Genomic DNA, 7,063 nt, shown 5'->3' with positions numbered 1-7,063 from the left:
GTGAATGTTTACTGGCGTGAGAGAAGATTTGACAATATGGCAAATGGGAAAACAATTCATGCCAAGAATGATCTCAATATTTTCTTCTGGTTGTTAATAGCTATTGATTAAAATATACAAGAATCAGGGCTCCTGACCAGCTCTGTGGGTATAGCATGCAACTCTTGATCTCGGGGTTGTGAGTTCAAGTTGGGTGCAGAGATTACTTAAAGATAAAAATATTAAAAAAAAAATAAAGAGGGGTGCCTTGGTGGCTCAGTGGGTTAAGCATCCAGCTCTTGATTTCAATTTAGGTCATGATCTCAGGGTTGTAATATTGAACACTCGTTGGGCTCCACACTCAGTGTGGAGCCTGCTTGGGATTCTCCCCACCCTCCTTCCCTCTGAACCCCTCCCAAAAAGTACCATAAATAAATAAATAAATAAATAAGAACTGTAACACCGTGTCAATAGGGGTTCTTCTTGGTGATGGATAGTGAGGGTGTCTGTGGTGGGACATCAGCTCCTTGTGGTCCATTAGGACCTTCAGGTAGTGTCTGTTTCAATGATGCCAGAACCACCTCAACCCCTTTCTAACATGCCTTCCCTTCTGCCAATGTCGGAATTGCCCCCTCCCCTCTGCCAAAACCCCACTGTATTCCGAAGGCTCCCTTGCAGCTCAGTCACCTCAGGGAGCTTACAGCTTTTAAATACTCCCACAGAATAAATTGCATCCATCGGAAATTCATACATAGAAGCCCCTACCCTCAGTGTGATGGTATTTGAAGGTGGCCCCTTTGGGAAGTGATTAGCCAAGGTCATGAGGGCAGGGCCCCTTAGAAAAGGAGACACCAAACAACTTGATTCCCCACCCCCACCCTCTCCGTCTCCCTCTCCAGCTGTCTCCCTCTCCCTCTCGCCACCATGTGAGGACACTGGAGGAAGGCAGCCTTCTGCAAGCCAGGAAGAGAGTCCTCGCCAGGAAATGGATCAGCCAGCTTGCTCTTAGACTTCTCAGCCTCTAGAACTATGAGGAACATGTGTCTGTTGTTTAAGCCCGCCACTGTGTGCTATTTAGTTAGCAGTAGCCTGAACTAGTACAAATACCATTTCCATCTTTTAGGTGGCAAGCCAGGATTCTGAAATCAGATTCCCTTCCACATCTTTTTTTTTTTTAACTTGTATTTATTTATTTTTGAGAGAGAGAGAGAGACCACGAGCAGGGGGAGGGCAGAGGGAGAAGCAGGCTCCCCACTGAGCAGAGAGCCTGATGCAGGGCTCAATCCCAGGACCCAGGGATCACGACCTGAGCTGAAGGCAGATGACTGAGCCACCCAGGCACCCTTCCTTCCACCTCTTAAATGTAAACCTCTCTTCTTTTCTAAACACTGGCCTCCATGGGACTTGACTGCTTTGGCTATATCTGTCTGGTGACTATAGCTCCACTTCTGGGGAGTTCCAGTGCCCTGAAATCAGTGACCTGGCAGATCTCAGGACCCCAGTGTTGCTGGTGTGGACAGTGGCAGCTGCATCCTGATTCAGCAGCTGGGTCCGGGTGGCAGTGGTGTCAATCTGGAACCGGCCGCCAGAAGAGCAGCACTTCCCCCTCCCACAAACTCCACAAGAAGTTTCCTGAATGTGAAAGTGACAACCTCCCCATTGGTGGCCCAGCTCTGCTGTGTGATTATAGAAGTCAATGCTGAAACCTCAAACTGGAGCCTGGGTCTTCAGGCCCTGATGATTCTACAGACCACTGAGGACCCTGAGAAATGTCCCCATTTCGTTCTGCAACTAGCTGAGTGGCCTTGCCTCGTTACACCAGGCAGAGGATCTGAGTATGTCCCTTCTCCATCATTCTGCTCATTTTCATAGCACAAACTCCAAACCCAACTTCCCTTGGGACCTTCCCTTTGATTCTCAACACAACTCAACAGTGACTATTCTTGTGCTCTTGCCATAATTAAACCTAAGACAAGGTGATTCCTCTGCCTGAACAGGACAGCTTGTCTCCTAAGACCTGATTTTGAAAATTTAGGGGCACCTGGGTGGCTCAGTCGGTGAAGCAGTTGCCTTCAGCTCAGGTCGTGATCCCAGGGTCCTGGGATCGAGGTCCACGTTAGGCTCCCTGCTCAGTGGAGAGCCTATTTATCCCTCTCCTCCTGGTTGTGCTCTCTCCCACTATCTCTCTCTGTGTGTCAAATAAATAAATAAAATCTTTAAGAAAAATCTAGATCACCATCTCTGGTTGTTTCTGATATTTACTATCATGTGTTACTAACATCATAAAGGAAGTTTCAGAAATAAAGATGTCCACCCAAAACCATAAGATACCTAGGAATAAACCTAACCAAAGAGGCAAAGAATCTGTACCTAGAAAACTATAAAGTACTTATGAAAGAAATTGAGGGAGACACAAAGAAATGGAAAAATGTTCCATACTCTTGGATTGGAAGAACAAATATTGTGAAAATGTCTATGCTACCTAAAGAAATCTACACATTTAATGCAATACCTATCAAAATACTATCAATTTTTCTCAAAGAAATGGAACAAATAATCCTAAAATTTATATGGAACCAGAAAAGACCCCAGTCGCCAGAAGAATGTTGAAAAAGAAAGCCAAAGTTGGTGACTTCACAATTCCAGACTTCAAGCTCTATTACAAAGCTGTAATCATCAAGACAGTATGATATTGGCACAAAAATAGACACATAGATCAATGGAACAGAATAGAGAGCCCAGAAATAGACCCTCAACTCTATGGTCAACTAATCTTCAACAAAGCAGGAAAGAATGTCCAAGGGAAAAAAGACAGTTTCTTCAACAAATGGTGTTGGGAAAATTGGACAGCCACATGCAGAAGAATGGAACTGGACCATTTCCTTACACCACACACAAAAATAGACTCAAAATGGATGAAGGTTCTCAATGTGCGAAAGGAATCCATCAAAATCCTTGTGGAGAACACAGGCAGCAACCTTTTTGACCTCAGCCACAGCAACTTCTTCCTAGAAACATCGCCAAAGGCAAGGGAAGCAAGGGCAAAAATGAACTATTGGGACTTTATCAAGATCAAAAGCTTTTGCACAGCAAAGGAAATAGTCAACAAAACCAAAAGACAACTGACAGAATGGGAGAAGATATTTGCAAATGACATATCAGATAAAGGGCTAGTATCCAAAATCTATAAAGAGCTTAGCAAACTCAACACCCAAAGAACAAATAATCCAATCAAGAAATGGGCAGAAGACATGAACAGACATATCTGCAAAGAAGACATACAGATGGCCAATAGACACATGAAAAAGTGCTCCACATCACTCAGCATCAGGGAAACGCAAATCAAAACCACAATGAGATACCACCTCACACCAGTCAGAATGGCTAAAATTAATAAGTCAGGAAACGACAGATGTTGGCGAGGATATGGAAAAAGGGGAACCCTCCTACACTGTTGGTGGGAATGCAAACTGCTGCAGCTACTCTAGAAAACAGCATGGACGTTCCTCGAAAAGTTGAAAATAGAGCTACCCTCTGACCCAGCACTTGCACTACTGGGTATTTACCCTAAAGATACAAATGTAGTGATCCTAAGGGGCACATGCACCTGAATGTTTATAGCAGCAATGTCCACAATAGCAAAACCATGGAAAGAACCTAGATGTCCATCAACAGATGAATGGATCAAGAAGCTGTGGTGTATATATGTACAATGGAATACTATGCAGCCCTCAAAAACTGAAATCTTGCCATTTGTGCAACGACAAGGATGGAACTAGAGGGTATTGTGCTGAGGAAAATAAGTCAATCAGAGAAAGACAATTATCATACGATCTCTCTGATATGAAGAATTTGAGAGACAGAGTAGGAGGTTGTAGGGGGCAGGGAAGGAAAAAATGAAACAAGATGGGATCGGGAGGGAGACAAACCATAAGAGACTCTTAATCTCACGAAACAAGCTGAGGGTTGCTGGGGGGAGGTGGGATAGGGTGGCTGGGTTACGGACATTGGGGAGGGTATGTGCTATGGTGAGTGCTGTGAAATGTGTAAGCCTGACGATTCACAGACCTGTACCCCTGGGGCAAATAATACATTATAAGTACATAAAAATAATTTTAAAAAAAGAAATGAAGATGTCATATGGGAAGATGAAAGAAAGGGCAACATCTGAACTGTGTTAGACAGAGGAACACAGTGTAGGAATTGGTTCCCTGAAAGGAGTTGAGTAGATTTTACCATCGGGTTCTTGGTGAGTCCCTGGGCACGTGTCATCCAATACCATAGTCACTGGCTACACCTGGCTACAGCACACTTGAAATATGGTTATGGAGATGGGATAGAGGTGCAAAATACACATCAGATCTCAAAAAGCAAGTACAAAAAAAAAGAATAGGAAATACTCCACTAATAATTTTTTTAGAGATTTTATTTATTTGACAGAGAGAGACACAGCGAGAGAGGGAACACAAGCTGGGGGAGTGGGAGAGGGTGAAGCAGACTCCCCACTGAGCAGGGAGCCCAAGGTGGGGCTGGATCCCAGGACCCCGGGATCATGACCCGAGCCAAAGGCAGACGCTTAATGACTGAGCCACCCAGGTGTCCGTCCACTAATAATTTTTTATTGGTGACATGTTACAAGTTGAAATGATACCGGTTTGGATATACCGAGTTAAAAGAAATATATTATTAAAATTAATTTTACTTGTGTCTTTTTACTTTTTGAAGGTGGCTAGGACATGTTCAAGTCCACGTGTAGCTGGCATTCTAGTTCTCTCCCAGGGACGGTCCTGCCGTGCCTCTTGGGGGTGGGGAGAGGCAAGAGCCTCAGTTTTGGGGTCAGGAAGTGAGTACGTTAAGGGGAGACCTGGGCAGAGGGCGGAGAGGGAAGTTTGCTGTTTCAGAAAACGCAGGGAAGAGAGAACACGGACTATGGCTTGGGGAGAGGAAGGGAGAAGAGGAGTTGTATCTGAAGATGGGGAACCCGAGGACGCTGGCTGAAGATTAGGATACAGGAGGGAGAAGGCAAAAGTGCCAGAGAGAGGAAGAAATAATGAGCCAGTCCCAGAGTGGGGATGGAAGACAGGAGCAGACACTGGGGAGGAGCATGCACGGGCATTGTTCCCTTAACTGAAGAGACAGGCTGAAACAGTACAGTACACATTGGAGACGACGTATTACGTGTAATATGCACTTAGACAAAAGACTGGGAGTGATCACAGGGAAAGTTCGCACTCCCCGGGAGTAGGATTGCCATTTTCCCTCACGTGGGTTTTTCTGTGCTTTCCCCAGTCTCCTCCGACATACAGGTATTGATCTTGTAATTAGAAAAGCAAATAAAAAAAATTTTTTTTTCAAGACTCCAAGAGGCCAGGGAAGCTTCTGGGCTGGAGAAGGACACACACAAAGCAGTTGTTCTGAGTCCCCTGGGATTCACCCCAGACCTGACCCCAGGTTTAAGAATTGGAATCTTCACGAGGGAGGTCCCCCCAGCGATTTTGAAGGGAGTCCAACTGATTTCTCTGGCTCTGCTGCACAGCCCATAAAGGGGACTGGAGGCATGGGAGGCTTTGCAATGCAGAGGTGCATGCTGGGTACAGGCTGAGAGGCTATTGGTGCTTAGACTGAGGGTCTTCCGGGGGTGGGGGTGGGGGGCTGGCTCAGCAACCATTCTCAGGCAGCAGTGAAGAAGCCTGCGAGGGCTGTAGGGACACATTGGCAACTGGGAGCCTCCCGGCCAGACTTGAGGCTGAGGGATGGAGTCAGCACCAGCCTGGTGGGTTCCTGGTACTGTCTGTTGCATTAATTTTCTCAAGTCCTCGGACTTTAATCCCCTGCACCTGGCAAGGGCTGATTTGGATCATCCTAGTTTACTTTGAGGTTAAGAGAAAATGAGCTCATGCCTCCCTCAGAGAGCGCTAACTATGTGCCCAGCAGTGGGGGAGCACTGGACATGCCTCATCCCACTGAACCTTCCCAACCACCCCGCAAGAGCCAAAATCTGCAACCCTCCCATTTTACAGATGACTAAATGGGCTCAGAGAAGTTAAGTCATCTGCCCAAAGGAATGAAAGTCCAAGGGTGATAACCAAGTGGCAAAGGCAGAATTCTAACTAAAGTCTGTTCATTGCACGGCCCATCTGGAGCTTTCTTACTTTTTTTTTTTTTTTTAACTTCTACAGTGTTTATTGAATAGTGAGCTGTTGCCAGCACTGTTGAAATCTGCAACTCACTCACCCAGTTCCTTCTCTTTGCTACTGCCTGAGAAGGAAGCCAGGAGAAGGACCACCCCAAATGCTAGAAAGTAGCCAGCGAAGTGGGGATGCAGGAAGAAGGGAAAAAGCAGGGAGAGGAAGGAACAAGACAGGGTACAGAGCTACACTCACAGGGACATACACACACACACACACACATACACACACAGAGAAACCTACACACAGATACTCACACAGACAGACAGACACACATGCACATGCAAGGATCGGGGTGTCAGTTTCTGCCCCCACTCAGTGGCCACAGGGACATCAAGGAAAGACCAGGCATCCACAAGACCTTCCAATCCTTCCTGTCTTGAAGCATCTGCTGTGAGGGTCTGGGCCAAGGTCACTGGCCCATCCAAAGCAGCTTGGATGGAGGCCACCAGCTTCAGAAACTTGCTCTCCATGTCTATGTAGCTAGCCATTACCTCTCTTCTTGGAGTGAACCAACGTCACCGCTACCATCACTTCAAAGAAGCCAGTGGCCTATGGAATCCCTTCACCATAGACATCCAGGCATCTGGGGACCTCATCTTCCAACTTCTTGAACTGAAGATTCTTGGACTTGTAGCCTCAAGCACCACAATAAATGATTTGGTCGGTGAGGGCCATGGCTAGGGACCACAGCATGGGAATCAACACAAATGGGCAACCCACCTACGGCATGGACAGTTGAACTCTCCGTCCTGAGCTTCTTGCCTTGCTCAGCCTTTGGCGTGCATATCTGTGCATCATGGATGTGGGGTTTGGACTTGAGAGAAGAGCGGAATGCTGCATCTCTCTCCGTTACCCATCAGGAAGCTGGAGAGTGTCCAGGCTGGCCTCCCGAG

General features: G+C 46.5%; 1 pseudogene; it reads right to left on the bottom strand.

The window, feature by feature from the left end:
* Nucleotides 1–1,413: 1,413 nt before the first annotated feature.
* On the bottom strand, nucleotides 1,414–6,863 carry LOC116568245 (annotated as a pseudogene).
* Between the last annotated feature and the right edge of the window lie 200 nt (nucleotides 6,864–7,063).

The sequence above is a fragment of the Mustela erminea genome, chromosome 10 (genome assembly GCF_009829155.1).
Source record: "Mustela erminea isolate mMusErm1 chromosome 10, mMusErm1.Pri, whole genome shotgun sequence".
Lineage (NCBI taxonomy): Eukaryota > Metazoa > Chordata > Mammalia > Carnivora > Mustelidae > Mustela > Mustela erminea.
Note: the sequence above shows the minus strand (reverse complement) of the source record. Positions and strands in the feature narration are given on the sequence as shown.